The sequence below is a fragment of the Triticum urartu genome, chromosome 1A, assembly GCF_056163025.1.
Source record: "Triticum urartu cultivar PI428250 chromosome 1A, HENAU_Tu73, whole genome shotgun sequence".
Lineage (NCBI taxonomy): Eukaryota > Viridiplantae > Streptophyta > Magnoliopsida > Poales > Poaceae > Triticum > Triticum urartu.
Genome location: NC_141873.1, coordinates 545,049,517 through 545,066,426, shown reverse-complemented (window position 1 = coordinate 545,066,426; position 16,910 = coordinate 545,049,517). Strand labels below are relative to the sequence as shown.

At 43.6% G+C, this 16,910-nt stretch overlaps 1 long non-coding RNA gene across 1 annotated transcript; it reads right to left on the bottom strand.

Annotated features, from left to right (window-relative positions):
• Window positions 1–12,501: 12,501 nt before the first annotated feature.
• LOC147992460 (uncharacterized) lies at window positions 12,502–15,594 on the bottom strand. Its single transcript, XR_015615362.1, has 4 exons — window positions 14,938–15,594; window positions 14,689–14,772; window positions 14,522–14,579; window positions 12,502–14,436 (listed from the first exon to the last, which is right to left on the bottom strand). It is a non-coding gene; the product is annotated as an uncharacterized LOC147992460 (long non-coding RNA).
• Window positions 15,595–16,910: the final 1,316 nt, after the last annotated feature.

The window sequence follows — 16,910 nt, the reverse complement described above, 5'->3', positions numbered from 1 at the left end:
TTACATAGTAGGAAGCACATTATAATAGATACACTGTCATTTCATTGGTAGTTTCAGACTTTCAACACCTAAGCAACTTGTGCACGAACAATAATGTATAATACTATAGTACACTTCAAACTCTGTTCAGTACAAGGTGATGATGCTTCAAACTCTCCGGCCTCGAGCCATGGTCCGGCTGGGAGGCAAGTATAGTTAGGAAGAAGAAGAGGACCCTGCGAGTGTCTGTCAATAGAGGCGGTGGGCAGGGACGAGGCCATCGTCGAAGTTCTGGGAGTAGCTCTTGAGGTCGTACCCGAAAATCACGGCACGGCGCGGCGCTTCGGGCGCAGCACGACACGTCTCACCCTCCATAAGTGCCGCCTCATGGGCGCTCTCGCCTGCCGCCACGACCCCGACCCGCCGTGGCTCTTTCCCTCAATCATCTTTCGGCTGCTAATGCTCTTCGTCACACGCAATGATCCTCCTAGAAACGCCATTGGTCAACCTTGATGAGATGATGCGAATGGGAGGTCACTGTTGATATGATTAAGAACCGCTCTGCTGTGATTGATTGGGTAGCTTCTGATTGCCGAAATGGGGGTACTCAGCTTTGATGAACGGATGGGGCTCTGACGCCGACCAGAACGACGACCGGGTCTGCCACCACCAGCGTGCACACTCACAGCTGACGAGTAAAATCCCCTTTACAGAGGGGAGCCCATGGCAAAATAACATTTCGGGCATCTTTTGCCTTTGCCACCCTACACTACACACCATACAGGTAGGTTCGGATAAGTGTTGCATCCTCAAAAGTAATTTCACTTGAGGCATCCATCGACAAGTGTTGGTGCTTGCCATGTCACGGCCAGTGCTTTTTAGTTCTAAATAGTGTTGTATCAAACGGTCCCAAGAGAAGAAGCACTAGATTGTGTGCTCATGCTTAGTTTCGGATATCCCCCGACTTTAATTTGGCGGTCAATATTACCGGAAATATTGACATGTAGGCAGATACTCTTTATGTGTTCATAAGGGTATGTTGAAACCATGTGCTCTTGGTTACTGACGACTCATATATCTGATCATGAAGATATAGTTCTTTGGGACAAATCTTCATCGGAAAAGAAACAAAGGGAGGAGAAGAAGAAAGTCGCTGGTTGCATCGTGGCACTTTACGTGCACGACGGTCATGGCCCATATATCCATTATCCATTGTTCAGTTAAGCTGAGCTAGCATCAGTAAGCACTTTCTACTTTGGTACAGACCTAGCACTTTCAACTTTTGTACAGACCTAGCACTTTAAACTTTTGTACAGACCTAGCAATCGACATACAAAACAGAAATTCTAACGGCACCAGTACCTACTGACACATTTGTTGCCCTTCGTCTCTGCATAAACTTGTTGTGCTGACTTGCAGTATAAAGGTACCAAATATGTTCGGCAGGAATACATTGCAATACACTCCAATAGGAGTCCATAATTGTAGTTTTTCATCTGGTAAAAGTAGAGAAGGACGGAGTGCTGCATGCACACAGATTCTCTCTCTCCACCCATTGAAAACTAGCTTTTCATTTTTCTTGTGAGATACTAATTCATTGATATCTTTTGAATAAAAATTTATTCTAAAATATTTTTACATATTTGGATTCCAGGCGACGAGATTGTTAAATGAAGATCAAATTGGAATATATTTGAAGTCCTTTAAAAAATTAATGAAACGTATTTCACTCCTTTGTTAAAAATAGATTTCATTCAATAATTAAATACAATGATTTCATTTGAATATTCAGAACACTGATTACATTTAACAAACATTGATTTCACTCATTTTAAAAATTGTTCCATTTAACTCAACAAAAATAATTTCACTCATTTTCAAAAAGACCGATTTCACTCGTATAAAAACACATATTCCATTCATTTCAAAACACCGATTTAACTCACTTCAAAAGACTTATTTCACTCAATTCAAAAAATAATAATTCCACTCATTATCCGAGAGACCGATTTCACTTTATTTAAACAAAATACACTGATTACAAGGAAAAAAGATTTCACCACACTAGTTTATGAATCATTGATTTCACGTAATTCAAAGTACTGATTTCAATCAACTAAAAAATAATTTGCTTACTTCAAAGAACCGATTTCACTAGTTTTAAACAACATATTTCAATCATTTCAAAGAAAATAGACTTCTCTAGTTTATGAATCATGTTTTTAGTTAATTCAAAGTACTGATTTCAATCAACTCAAAAAATAATTTCACCTATTTCAAAGAACCGATTTCACTTATTTCACACAATTAAAAGAAAGATATCAATGTACAATCTACAATCCTGAACTCCTCTTTAATTGTAGAGATACATGTTCTAGCTTTTGTAATGTTGGTTCCATGGTTCGTATAGAAAATGAAATGTTTTAGGTTTCCCAAGGTTTTTGTGATGAGATGCCTCTTATATTGGTTATACAAGCTAGATATCATCATGTCGTGTTGGTGTGCATCTTTTAGTTCATCTTCATCGCCATTGGGTAAGTGGCTCTCCCAGGAGCGAGACGGTCGATGGATACCTCATGTCGTGTCGACACAGCAGTTCCATACTCAAAAGTAATTCACTTGAGGCATCCATCGGCAAGTGCTGGTGCTTGCCATGTCATGACCAGTGCTTTTTAGTTCGAAAATAATGTTGTATCAAACGGTCCCAAGAGAAGAAGCACTGGATCGTGCGCTGGTGCTCAGGTTCAGATATCCCTTGACTTTAATTTGGCCGTCCACATTACCGGAAAAATTGGCACGTAGGAAATACTGTTTATGTGTAAATAAAGCTATGTTGGGACCATGTGGTCTTGGTTAGTGATGATCCAATATATCTGATCATGAAGATATAGTTCCTTGGAACAAATCTTCACCGGAAAAGAAACAAAGGGAGGAGAAGAAGGAAGACGGTTGCTACATCATGACTCTTTACGCACACCATGGTCATGGCCCATCTACCCATAATCCATTGTTCAATTAAGCTGAGCTAGCAGCAGTAAGCACTTTCTACTTTTATACAGACCTACCACTTTCAACTTTTGCACAGACCTAGCAATGGGCATAGAAAGCGGAAATCCACCCGTGCCTACCGGCACATTTGTTGCCCTTCATCTCGGCAAGAAGATTGTTGTGCGAACTTGCGGTATAAAGATAGCAAATATTTTGCTGAAGGAATACATTGCAATACACTCTGAAAGGGTCCTTGATAGTAGCTTTCCGTCTGGTAAAATTAGAGAAGGACGGATGGTTGCATGCACACATATTCTCTCTCTTCACCATCGAAAAACTAGCACTTCATTATTCTTGGGAAATACTAATTCATTGGTATCTTCTGAATAAAAATGGTACTTTAAAATTGCTTTACGTATTTGAATTCCCGACGACGAGATCTTAAAACAAGATCAAATTTTAATACATTTAAATGATTTAAAAATTAGTGAAACATATTTCACTCCTTCCTTAAAAACTGATTCCACTCATTAATTAAAAACAGGGAGTGTGGAATTTACCTAAAAATAGTTACACTCCTTTTCAAAAACATTGAGTTCACTCATTTACCTAAAAATAGTTACACTCCTTTTCAAAAAGAGTGAGTTCACTAGTTTAAAACTACTTATTTTCACTCAATAAAAAGTTTTCACTCATTTCAAAAGGCTTATTTCACTCATTTCAAAAAATAATAAACTCGTTAACAGATAGACCGATTTCACTCGTTTTAATTCACTCATTTCAGAAAAAAAGATTTCCTTAGTTTATGAATCATTGATTTCACTTAATTCAAAGTACTGAATTCACTCAACTAAATTTTTTTTCAGTTATTTCAAAGAACCGACTTCATTTATTCCACACAATTAAGAGTAAGACACCAATGTACAATGCACGATCGCCAACACCCCGTTAATACTAGAGATACCTGTTCTAGCTTTGGCAATGTTGGTGCCATGGTTCATGTAGAAATGAAAGGTTTTAGCTGATTTTTCCCCAAGGTTTTTGTGATGAGATGTCTATAATATTGCTTATACAAGCTAGATATCATCATGTTGTGTTGTTGTATCATGCAGTGTAGGTGTGCATCTTTGAGTTCATCTTCATCGCCATTGGGTAAGTGGCTCTCCTTCGATTGCTCCTGTTTGGCCTGGTTGCCGTGGACGACTTCTTGCCTTTAGGTGGTTTTTTGCTCACCTCTAGTAAAACTGTCCGTGGAAAAAATGGAGGCCAAGTGGAAAGTTGGAGGGGCTAGAAGTGATGACAACCCGCTGTGGTGACAATGTTGCCGTTTGAGAACTATTCGAACCTTTTATGGTCTATATGCAGAAATATAGTCAGGTGTGTATTTTCGCGTGATGTTTTGGTAAATCTAAATGGAGTGATATGAGAGAGTAATGGTGGTGAGTTAGTGCTTTGGTAGTTAGTCAGGGCCGTCACATGAGTTCTATGTTCTGTATGTAGCTTTTAGTTAGGCATCTATTTATCTTAGACGTCATTGGCATGTAAAAATAGTTTTTGTTCAGCTTGGCAACCAACGAGGACTGAGACTGCTTGTATGCGTGAAGGATGCTTGTATGCGCGAAAGGTTGTTGTTTCGGACGTTGAGTATATTGAGCAACTCAAATCAAGATAATAATTACATGTGCATGCCCCTCTTAACAATCAAGCAAATAACTTGTAGAATATGTCAGACTTCCTTTTGAAGGATAATAGTACATCTTAGTTCAATTAGATTTCCAAGCTATTTGCTAAATCTCTTGGTGCAATGAGGCGAGCATAACTTCGACATTGTAATTCATGGCGCAGCAACACACTCATGCTTCTAGTAAGGATGGATCTCGGCCTACAAATGGGAGTTTCGAGGGCCTGAACATTCTGGTCACGTGGAATACATATATAATGTTTCTTAATAAAGGGAAAAGTTTTAATCTCACTGCTGATCTACATACAAAATAATTAACTTTTATAAGGCAGGGTTCCAAATCTTGCCTCCTGAAAATTAACATCGCAAATCCACTTCAGTCCCAATATGTGTGCATATCAAACAGCTTAGCTACACACTAACACTATATTGGTTTCATCTCAAGAATCAAATGACGGCGACAACGTGAGAAGCACCGGTGGTGAGAGTGTATTTTAGGGCGGCATAAACATAAATTGCTGAAATCCCATTTCATTGTGGCAAGTGACGGCTTGCAGACTACATAGAAGCACATAGATACATTGTCATTTCGTTGGCGGTTTCAGGCTTTCAACACTAAGCAACTAGTGTATGAACAGTACTTTCTAATACTAGTACACTGGGTATTTTCCAACTCAATTTTTTTACTAATACACTGGTAGCTGAGCTAGAGGAACAAATCACCAGCCTCGAGCCTTGCTCCGGCCGGTCGGCAAGTAAAATTGAAAAGAAGAAGAAGACGCTGCGGGTGTTGCTAGAGGCGGTGGGCAGGGACGAGGCCATCGTTGAAGTTCTGGGAGTAGCTCTTGAGATCCACTAGTGCAGAACCGGGCAATAGCACCGGTTCGTAAGGCCCTTTAGTGCCGGTTTAGGAACCGGCACTAACGTTTCGGCACTAAAGGCCCCCCCCCTTTAGTACCGGTTCAGCACAAACCGGTGCTAAAAGGCAACCACGTGGCACGAGTCAGCTCCGGGGGCCGGGAGCCCTTTAGTACCGGTTGGTAACACCAACCGGTACTAAAATGTTTGGGGTTTTTTTGGTTTTATGATTTCTTTTTCATTTAATTTTGTGTTTTCCATTTTAATTCTTTTTCGTTTGCTTGTATTTTACGGTACTACACATTGTACACGTTATGCATATATATATATATATATATATATAAATAGAATTTCTAGTAGAACCAATCATATATATATCATCAATGTCTCACAAACCATATTAATTCACACATACACACATGTATAGCTATATACAATTTCTCCTACATATGCATGTTGCCTTCGGAGCCAGTGGCATTAGCCTAATTGGTGCCTTCGGAGCACGATGACAATTGGAAGTGGTTCATGGGGGCGGTAGCGGGTAATAGTATTCTCCCTTCGGATTTATGACCTGGTCGAGCAAAAATCCCGCTATTTCCTCTTGAAGTGCTTCTACGCGCTCCGTTTCTAGGAGCTTGTCCCGCACCTCTTTGAACTGTTAAGAAGGAGATCAATATGCATGTGTATTAGTTGTGTGACTAGATATCGATAATGGTGTAAAAATTGTGAATAGTGTTCTGACAAGCGTACCCATTCCTGTCTTTGAGATCTGCTCCTTTCGGACGCCATCATGCGAATGTTCTCGCAAACGCAGAATGCACACAGATCAGTCCCCTGCGCCTGCTTCAGGGCCTTTATTACGAGAATGGAATTTAATTTGATTAGATAATAATTAATCAAGCATGATAATTAAAGAGATGACAGCTAGCTAGCTAGCTAGTACTACTTAATTACTTACCTTGGATCGAAACCATTTCAGCTTTGGTTTCCATTCGCCTTCCGTGACGCTGATGAACCTTTCCCAAACCCTGCCCGCCGACAAAGAAAATGAATAAAGGGGTTATTAAATAGTTCATATCATGAAATGACGAATTACTAAATAGGCCTAGATATATAGTTAATAATGATTGAAATTACCTGTTGACTATCCCAAACAAGATGTTATAGTCATTTTGTTTTTTAAGTAGCGAGTCCAGTATTTCAACTGTTCCGGCGTCAACTTTAATGATACACAAGATCCAGTGAAATCTGCATACACACACGTTTGCATGTCTTAATTAAGCGGGCATATGTAAACAAAAACATGTAGCTAGCTAGCTAGTAGGCAAAAACAGAGAATTTGTAGTACAAGAAAGTGTGACTCACTGGAAGTTGTAAGGAAGTAGTATATCTTCATTGTATTTGAGGCACTTCAAGAAATCTAGCATGCTGTCCTCTACCTCTTTTTCTTGATGCTTGTTCATTTTCCATGTGTATTCATTAACGGTGTTTGGGTCAATGAACCCAATGCCATAGAGTCCACCTTTTCTCATTTCATACATCTTCATCCTGCATAATACCACAGAAAAGAATATAGTGAGGATAATTACAGGTAATGATTGATCAAAAGGATCACTACAGCTAGCTTGAGACTTAAATTACAGAAAGAAATCACTTACAGACAATAGCAACTGACGATAGATTTGTCGAGTGCGTCTTGATTGTATAACTGAAACAGTTCAGGATACTCAACGGCCACAGCTTTCTCATGGCAGTAATCATCCTTCTTGACATACACCATGAGGGACTCTCGATCGGATCTCTTGGTAATGTCCATGTACCATTGATGCAATTCATACATTCTCGTTGGGAGCTTGTTGACATCTTCTGGCTCGACCAAAGGTTGGCCCCGGACATATTTCTGTTTTATTTCCTCCTCTATAATCCCAGGCATGTCCTCGATCTCGAGGAGTTGTCCAACAGTGATCTTGAGTTCTTCAGCCTGCATTATATGCTCCTGGGTTATTACCACATCGCCCACCTCGGGAACGTAAACTGTTTGGCCACAATAATATTGGGCGCGCGTACTGTCACGTGTTGCTGGCGGCACAACAAGCGGGGGGATCGATTGCGCCGCCTGTTTTCCCAGCTGGGCAACGGTTTTCCCGCATTTTTTGACAGCTGCTTGTTGTTTGCTCGAGCTCGAGCTCGCCTCCTTCTGTAGACGTCGTCGATGTAACTTCCTGATGTGGCGCTCATAGTCTGTGTCAATAGGCTTAGGAGCTGGTGGTTGAGCCATACGAATGAAGTGGTCAACTACTTCCACAGGCACTTTCTCCCTTGGCGGCGGTGGCGGTTTCGGTCCAAAATGGGCGTCGAGTTCTGCCTGCACTATGGCATTGGTTTGCTCCTCGGTCCTGTCGTAAGCCCTCACAGGAAGAGGAGTAGTGAGGCTTGGACCATATTTATATTGCTTGCCTCCGCCTGTACTTCCTGTACTATGACCTCGACTCGTACCGCTACGCACCATAGCTGCGGGGTGTCTCTTCTGCGATTGCTGAGGCGGCGGAGATGGCTGACGGGGCTGAGTTGGACGAGGAGGAGTGGCCTGAAGCTGTGCCGGACTTGCATTGGCCTGAGGTTGTGCCGGACTTGGAGGAGGAGTGGACGTCTGACGCTGTGTCGGACTTGGATGAGGAGTGGCCTGACACTTTGCCGGACTTGGAGGAGGAGGAGTGGCCTCACGCGTTGGTGGACTTGGAGGAGCGGGAGTCTGCTGACTCGGTGGCGGACTTCGAAAGATGATGCAATCCTTTCTCCATAGGATGACATGATGTATGGCCTCTCCCAATGTGTGCTCGTCGTCACCTCCAGGAATGTCAAGCTGTAGCTCCGAATATGTGTCCACCACCTCATCAACCAAGACACGAGCATAGCCCGCTGGAATCGGGTTGCAATGGAAGGTTGCCTCGGGGGAATTTGAAAAAGCAACGACGTCCGCCACCTTCATGGATATGTTCTTCATTTTGAAGTGTAGCTCGCAGTTAGTGTTCTCCGTGATGTCATCCACGGGGTATCTATCCAGCACTACTGCGTCGCCCGGGGCGGAACCCGCGCTGCTTCTCGGCATGGATGGGGCGGTGGTATCCAATGCTGGATCATCCGCTAGCTGCTGCAGCTGCTGAGACCCCCTTTGCTGGCTAAGTGAGTCGATCTGCTCCTGCTGCCGCTGGAATTTAGCGGCCAATTCCGCTTGACTTGCTTCTAGGCCTTGAAGGCGTTCATAGTCCCGCTTCCTCTGCTCCTCCTCCATCTTCCTCTTCTTCTCCTCCGCAATCTTCTTTCTCGCACGGGTTCTGTAGTCGGCGTTCCAGTCCGAAAACCCCTCATACCATGGAATAGCGCCCTTGCCTCGTGTTCTTCCCGGGTGTTCAGGATTTCCCAGGGCACGCGTAAGCTCGTCGTTCTCTCTGTTGGTCTGGAACACCCCCGATCGAGCCTCTTCTATTGCAACAAGTAGCGCATCGTCGGCTCCGTTCAGACATGCCTTCGTCGAAACATTGCCTGTCTTCGGGTCCAACTCCCCCCATGCGCATAGAACCAAGTCCTGCACCTGGGGGGCCAGCTCTTAGTAACCGGAGTGACACTTGCATCCTCCATCTCTTTCTCAGACTTATCCCACTTAGGCATTGCCACCGCGTAGCCACCTGGCCCCAGCTTATGGAACTTATTCTTTTTTTCGGCATTCTTCTTGTTTATTCTCGACCGTTCCTTAGCTAATTCTGAATCCTTGAATTTCACGAAATCGTCCCAATGAGCACTTTGATTCTCTAGTATCCCCTCGAATACTGGAGTCTTCCTTCCTCCCTTGACGTACTTCTCCCACGTCGTTCTCTTGTGGTTCTTGAATGCAACCGCCATCTTCCTAAAAGCAGCGTCCTTGACTTTCCGCACATCTGCTTCTGTGAAATTATCTGGTAGGGTGAAATGTTCCATGAGAGTATCCCAAAGCAGTTTTTTTTGATTCTCGTCAACAAAAGTAACATTTGGACGTGGCTTTGCTGGCTTTCTCCATTCTTGAAGGGAGATCGGGAGTTGGTCCTTCACAAGAACTCCGCACTGACGAACGAACTTGTCCGCAATCTTCTTAGGCGCTAATGGTTCGCCATTAGGTTTGAATGCCTCGATATTGTACTTTACGCCCTCCTTCAACTTTTTGTTCGGGCCTCGTTTCGTCCTTTTGCCTGAAGATTTGCTCGATCCGGATGGCTGAAAGAAGAAAAATCGATTCGTTAATATATCTTCAACTCATTTAAAACATGCGATGATCACCAGATTCCTGCTTATATAAATATATATACCTCGCCGGTGTTTGTTGTTTCAGGATCAACATGTTCTTCGTCGTAGTTCATGACTTCATCTTCTCGGTCGTCGCGATCGAATATCATATCACCCTCTCCGGTGTTGTTTAGAAATTCGGAGCCGTCATAATCTTCTTCATTCTGATCATCATCTGGCCCGCGTATTATATCGGACATGGTCTGTTCTCCCTCTCTGTTGGTATTGTCCGCCATAGCTTTTATTTAACTATGCCAAAAGAAATATAAAACAATTTAGTATTCAAATTACATCATCTCTAATAATAGATATAATCTCGAATGCATCGTCTCGAATAATAGATATAATCTCGAATACATCATCTCGAATAATAGATATAATCTCGAATAATAGATATAATCTCGAATACATCGTCTCGAATAATAGATATAATCTCGAATACATCGTCTCGAATAATAGATATAATCTCGAATACATCGTCTCGAATAATATATAATCTCGAATACATCGTCTTGAATATTATATATCGAGTACATCACTGGCTAGGTAGCTAATAAAGATCGAATACTACAGAAGAATCTAGGACACTCGCGGTTCCTGCGGCGCGGGCGGTGGACACCCAAAGAGAAGGAACCCTCACAGGATCATAGCTGAAGTGAGATCCCTGAAGAAACTGCCAGGTATTGGAGAACCTGCCGCCCTCTAACGCAACCATGTAGCGATGGACGTGCTCGTCCTCCTCCCTGACACAACGACGTACCACCTCCGGCGGGGCCGGCTCCCTCCGCACCGAAACTGGCCCACGCGAACGCCACCAAACGAGATCAGGGTCGACGATGGGACCCGGGGCCGGGTTCCTCATCAAGCGGCGCGCCCCTCCAAGCAGCACCTCCCAGTGCCAGCCCAGCGGAGCCCAGTCCCGGACATGGGTCAGCTGGACGTCGTCGCGGACGTGTCGACGGCGAGGATGCGGGCCGGGCATCGTCGACAACAAATACTAGCTATATGCCCGCAAAAAGTAACATTTTTTTAATGATTGGATTTTGATAACTAAAATTTCTAACATTTCTATAACATTTCTAACAATGCTATATATAACTAACATTTCTATAACATTTCTAATATTTCTATAACTAAAAAAAAGAAAAATTTCTAACTTTTTTATAACTATTTCTATAACTAAAAAGCAGAAAAATTTCTAACAATTCTAACTTTTTTATAACTATTTCTATAACTAAAAAACAGAAAAATTTCTAACAATTCTAACTTTTTTATAACTATTTCTATAACTAAAAAACAGAAAAAAATCTAACAATTCTAACATTTCTAACAATTCTAACATTTCTAACAATTCTAACAATTCTAACATTTCTAACTATTTCTAAAAAACAGAAAAATGTCTAACAATTTCTGAAAAACAGAAAAATCTATAACTAAAAATGTATGTGTGTGTGTGCGCGCGCTCACCGGCCGGCGAGGCGAGAGGCGACGGGGGGCGCGCGGCGACGGGGACGGCGACGGGTGCGGCGATGACGGGGCGGCGGCGACGGGGACGGGGACGTATGGGCCGGGGCGGCGACGACGACAGGGACGGTGACAACGCGGCCGGGACGGGCCGGCGGTGACGACGGGGACGACGGGGACGGGACGACGGGGCGGCGACGATGGGGCCGGGGCGGCGACGGGCCGGGGCGGCGACGAGGGATATGGAGACGGCGGGGGCGGCGGGCGACGGTGCAGAGGAGAAGAAGCAGAGGGAGAGATGAGAAACTGACGAAATTTTGAAGTGTTTTCTTATATAGAACCCACCTTTAGTACCGGTTGGAGCCACCAACCGGTACTAAAGGTCTGTTTTGGCTAGCCCAAGCGGCGGGAAGCGACCCCCTTTAGTATCGGTTGGTGGCTCCAACCGGTACTAAAGGCCCCCCTTTTAGTACCGGTTGGTGCCACGACCCGGTACTAAAGGGTGTGTGCTGCCAGGCGAGGGGTACAAAAGTTTAGTCCCACCTTGCTAGCCGAGGGGCACTCGCACCTGCTTATAAGCCCCGCCGTCGCTGCTGTCTCGAGCTCCTCTCTTAAGCAGGCCTTCTGGGCCTACCTCTTCTGCGATGCCCTGTTGGGCCTACTGGGCTAGCGGGCCTGCATCCTGGCCCAACTTGAATTTGGGTTTCTAGTCGTATGCAGGCCGCTGTGGCCCAGTAGGTGGGCTTTTTTTCTTATTTTTTTGCTTTATTTATTTTTGTGAATAACTTAACTTTGAAAATAGATTTTTCAGTGATTCTTTTTTCTTATGTTTAATATTAGTGTGTTTTATCATTATATTCAATTTGGTAATGCTTAGGTTATTTAAAAAATGAAATGCCTTTGTAACGGATGAGTTTTCGTCCGAAATCCTGATACTTCGAAACAGATTGTCCATTTTGTACACGAAGTGCATCCAGTTTTTGCGGTAACCCTCTCTACTTTTTTGCACATGCTATGTGGGTGAAATTATGATACCATGCCAACTTTCATCCTTTTCTGAGTTCATTTGAAATGCTTTTCAATTTCAGGGTCATTTAGCTAAAAAAATCAGTAAATGCATGAAAGAATTTGCTTGCACATAAAATTTCTTCGCGTTTCAAATGCCAAAACACATAACTAGCTACCCTAACTATTACAGAGATTCCCTCCTGGGTGTGAAACACAGAAGAAAGTGATGATAGTTAAGCCGATCACATCCCAGATCTTTGGGTGTGAAACTTTTTCTTCGCGTGTGTCCTTTTGCGTCGTAGCCATGGAAAATCTTCATCATTTAACGGTCCATGCATGCATGGTATCCCTTGTTTGTCTGTCCTGAAAGGTTACTGAGAGCAGGCCAATCATTGATGGTCACGAACAACAACGCCTTTAGGTCAAATTCTTCCCCCATGTGCTCATCCCACGCACGTACACCTGTTCCATTCCACAGTTGTAAGAGTTCTTCAACTAATGGCCTTAGGTACACATCAATGTCATTGCCGGGTTGCTTAGGGCCTTGGATGAGCACTGGCATCATAATGAACTTCCGCTTCATGCACAACCAAGGAGGAAGGTTATACAAACATAGTGTCACAGGCCAGGTGCTATGGTTGCTGCTCTGCTCCCCAAAAGGATTAATGCCATCTGCGCTTAGACCAAACCATACGCTCCTTGTGTCATCTGCAAACTCCTTCCCGTACTTTCTTTCGATTTTTCTCCACTGCGACCCGTTAGCGGGTACTCTCAACTTTCCGTCTTTCTTACGGTCTTCTTTGTGCCATCGCATCGCCTTGGCATGCTCTTCGTTTTGGAACAAACGTTTCAACCGTGGTATTATAGGAGCATACCACATCACCTTGGTAGGAATCTTCTTCCTGGGGCGCCGGCCCTCGACATCACCAGGGTCATCGCGGCTGATCTAATAGCGCAATGCACCACATACCGGGCAAGCGTTCAAATCCTCGTACTCACCGCGGTAGAGGATGCAATCATTAGGGCATGCATGTATCTTCTGCACCTCTAACCCTAGAGGGCAGACAACCTTCTTTGCTTCGTACGTACTCTCGGGCAATCCGTTGTCCTTTGGAAGCATATCCTTTATCATTACCAGCAACTTTCCAAATCCCTTGTCAGATACACCATTCTCTGCCTTCCATTGCAGCAATTCCAATGTGGTGCCCAGCTTTTTCTTGTCACCTACGCAATTCGGGTACAACAATTTTTTGTGATCCTCTAACATGCGCTGCAACTTCTTCTTCTCCAAATCACTTGCGCAGTTTCTCTTTGCATCGGCAATGGCCCGACCTAGATCATCAACGGGCTCATCTGATGCCTCTTCTTCAGCTTCTTCCCGCATTGCCGGCTCAGCTTCTTCCCGCATTACCGGCTCAGCTTCTTCCCCCATTGTTGTATCATCGTATTCAGGGAACCCATGGCCAGGATAGCTGTCGTCGTCCTCTTCTTCTTCATTGTCTTCCATCATAACCCCTATTTCTCCGTGTTTGGTCCAAACATTATAATGGGGCATGAAACCGGACTTAAACAGGTGGACGTGAATGGTCCTTGACGTAGAGTAATTGTGACCATTCTTACAGCGAGCACATGGACAAGGCATAAAACCATCCGCCCGCTTGTTTGCCTCAGCCGCAAGCAGAAAAGTATGCACGCCCTCAACGAACTGGGGAGAGCATCGGTCATCGTACATCCATTGCCGGCTCATCTTCATTACACAACACCGAATAGACCAAATTAATACAAGTTCATACATAAAGTTCATACAACACTTAAATGCAACAAACAAATAACTCTCTAGCTAAAGCATTTAAATGCAACAACAAATACGATCAAGATCGCAACTAAGGTAACAGTGGATCCAACAGCATAATGATACCAAGCCTCACTATCGATGGCATATTTTCTAATCTTTCTAATCTTCAAGCGCATTTTCTCCATCTTCATCTTGTGATCATCAACGACATCGGCAACATGCAACTCCAATTCCATCTTCTCCCCCTCATTCTTTTCAATTTTTCTTTCAAGTACTCGTTTTCTCTTTCAACTAAATTTAACCTCTCGGCAATAGGGTCGGTTGGAATTTCCGGTTCACATACCTCCTAGAAAAAATTTCTATGTCAACTTGATGGGCATAATTTGTCATAAACACGAAATGCAACTAGTTTTAAAAGAGAATATACATACCACATCCGAATCATAACAAGGACTAGGGCCGACGGGGACGGATATCAAAACCATGGCACTATATGTATAACAAACAACGTACGGGTAAGATAATTATACGAGTAACTATATATCCAAATCACACAAACATCAATTTTTATATAAAATTTCATGAACTAGAGGCTCACCACAAGGTGGTGCCGGCGACGGGACGGTGCGGGCGATCGACGGTGGCTACGATGGAGATTTAGAAGGCACTAAGTAAACCACACCTACATATGCAAACTAAGTGTTATTTTTGACCTCAAATTGCATATAAATCAAATACTAGCACATATATATACCCTCCCAAATTACTAAACTCACAAATTAATCACTATATAAAGCATTGCAAGAGCTAATCTAGCAATGAGAGATGAAAGGACAAAGTTGCTAACCTTTGTGATCATTTGAATGGATGGGGGCCTTCAAATCTTGACAAATTTTGGGCAAAATGTGTGATGAGCTCGAGAGGAAGAGGGGAAGAACAGAGAGGAGAGGGGAAAGGGGAAGAACAGAGCGAGCTCGGGTGGACGAAGGGTTTATGTAGGGCGACCTTTAGTACCGGTTCGTGCCAAGAACCGGTACTAAAGGGGCTGGAGGGGCACCTGTCTGACAACATCCTGCCACCACTCTCATTAGTACCGGTTCGTGGCACGAACTGGTGCTAAAGGTTCGCCACGAACCGGTACTAATGAAAGCGGCCCGGCTAGCCGTTGGAACCGGCACTAATGTATACATTAGTGCCGGCTCAAATACAAACCGGCACTAATGTGCTTCACGTTTGACCCTTTTTCTACTAGTGATCGTACCCAAAACTCACGGCACGACGCTTCGGCCGTAGCACGGCGTGCCTCACCCTCCAGAAGAGCTGCTTCACGGGCGCCGGCGCCTACGGCCTCGACCCCAACCCGCCGTGGCTCTTCCCCTCCGTCATCTTCCGGCTGCCAATGCTTCTCGTCATGCGCAATGATCCTCCCAGAAACGCCATCGGTCCTTGATGAGTGATTAAACACGGCTCTGCTGCTCTTCTTTCTTGATTTGGTTGCTCCTGGTCTGAGATGGATGGTTTGCACAATGGGGCTCCTCAGCAGCCGTTTTATAAGCTCGCGGATTGGATGGGGCTCCAACACCGACGGCGACGACGGCCAGGCCCGCTGACAAGAAAAGTCTACTTTACACACGCGCACTCATGGCTAGCTGACGAGAAAAGTCCATTTTACACAACGATCAGCCCATGGCAAAATCACATTTCGAACATCTTTTCCCGTTGTGACCCTACACTACACACCTACAGTCAAAGACTGATCGACGTGGCGACGGAATCTCTCTCCCATAAAAGGCAAAGGTACAGTATCCAAGGAGCGATAGGGTCGGTGGAAGCCTCGTGCCGTGTCGACACAGATGCATACTCAAAAGTAATTTCGCTTGAGGCATCCATCGACATGTGTTGGTGCTTGCCATACCACGACCAGTGTTTTTTTAGTTCTAAATAGTGTTGTACCAAAAGGTCACAAGAGAAGAAGCACTGGATCGCATGCTCGTGCTCAGGTTCGGGTATCGCCCGATTTTAATTTGGCCGTCCACATTAGTGGAAAGATTGGCACGTAGGCAAATACTCTTTATGTGTTAATAAAGATATGTTGGAACCATGTTGTCTTGGTTAGTGACGACCCATATATCCGATCATGATGATATAGTTCTTTGGGACAAATCTTCATCGGAAAAGAAACAAAGGGAGGACAAGAAGAAAGACGATGGCTGCATCCTGCTGCTTTAACGCACCACGGTTGTGTCCCATATATCCATTATCCGCAGTAAGCACTTTCTACTTTTGTAGAGACCTACCACTTTCAACTTTTGTGCAGTCCTAGCAATCGACATAAAAAGCGGAAATTCTAACAGCACCAGTACCTACCGGCACATCTGTTGCCCTTCGTCTCCGCATCTAATGGTACCAAATATTTTGCTGCAGAAATACATTGCAATACACTCTAATAGAAGTCCATGATAGTGGTTTTTCGTCGGGTAAAGGTAGAGAAGGACGGAGTGCTGCATGCACACATATTATCTTTCTCTCCACCCATGAAAAACTAGCTTTTCATTTATTTATTTTTTATGAAATACTAATTCATTGATATCTTTTGAATAAAGAATTATTCTAAAATCTTTTAAATATTTGAATTCAGGGCGACGAGATCGCTAAAGCAAGATCAAATTTGAATATATTTTAAATGATTTTAAAAATTCACGAAACATATTTCACTCCTTTCTTAAATAATAGATTTCATTCATTAATTAAAAACACTGATTTCATTTGAATATTTAGAACACTGGTTTCGTTTCAGAAACATTGATTTCACCCACTTCA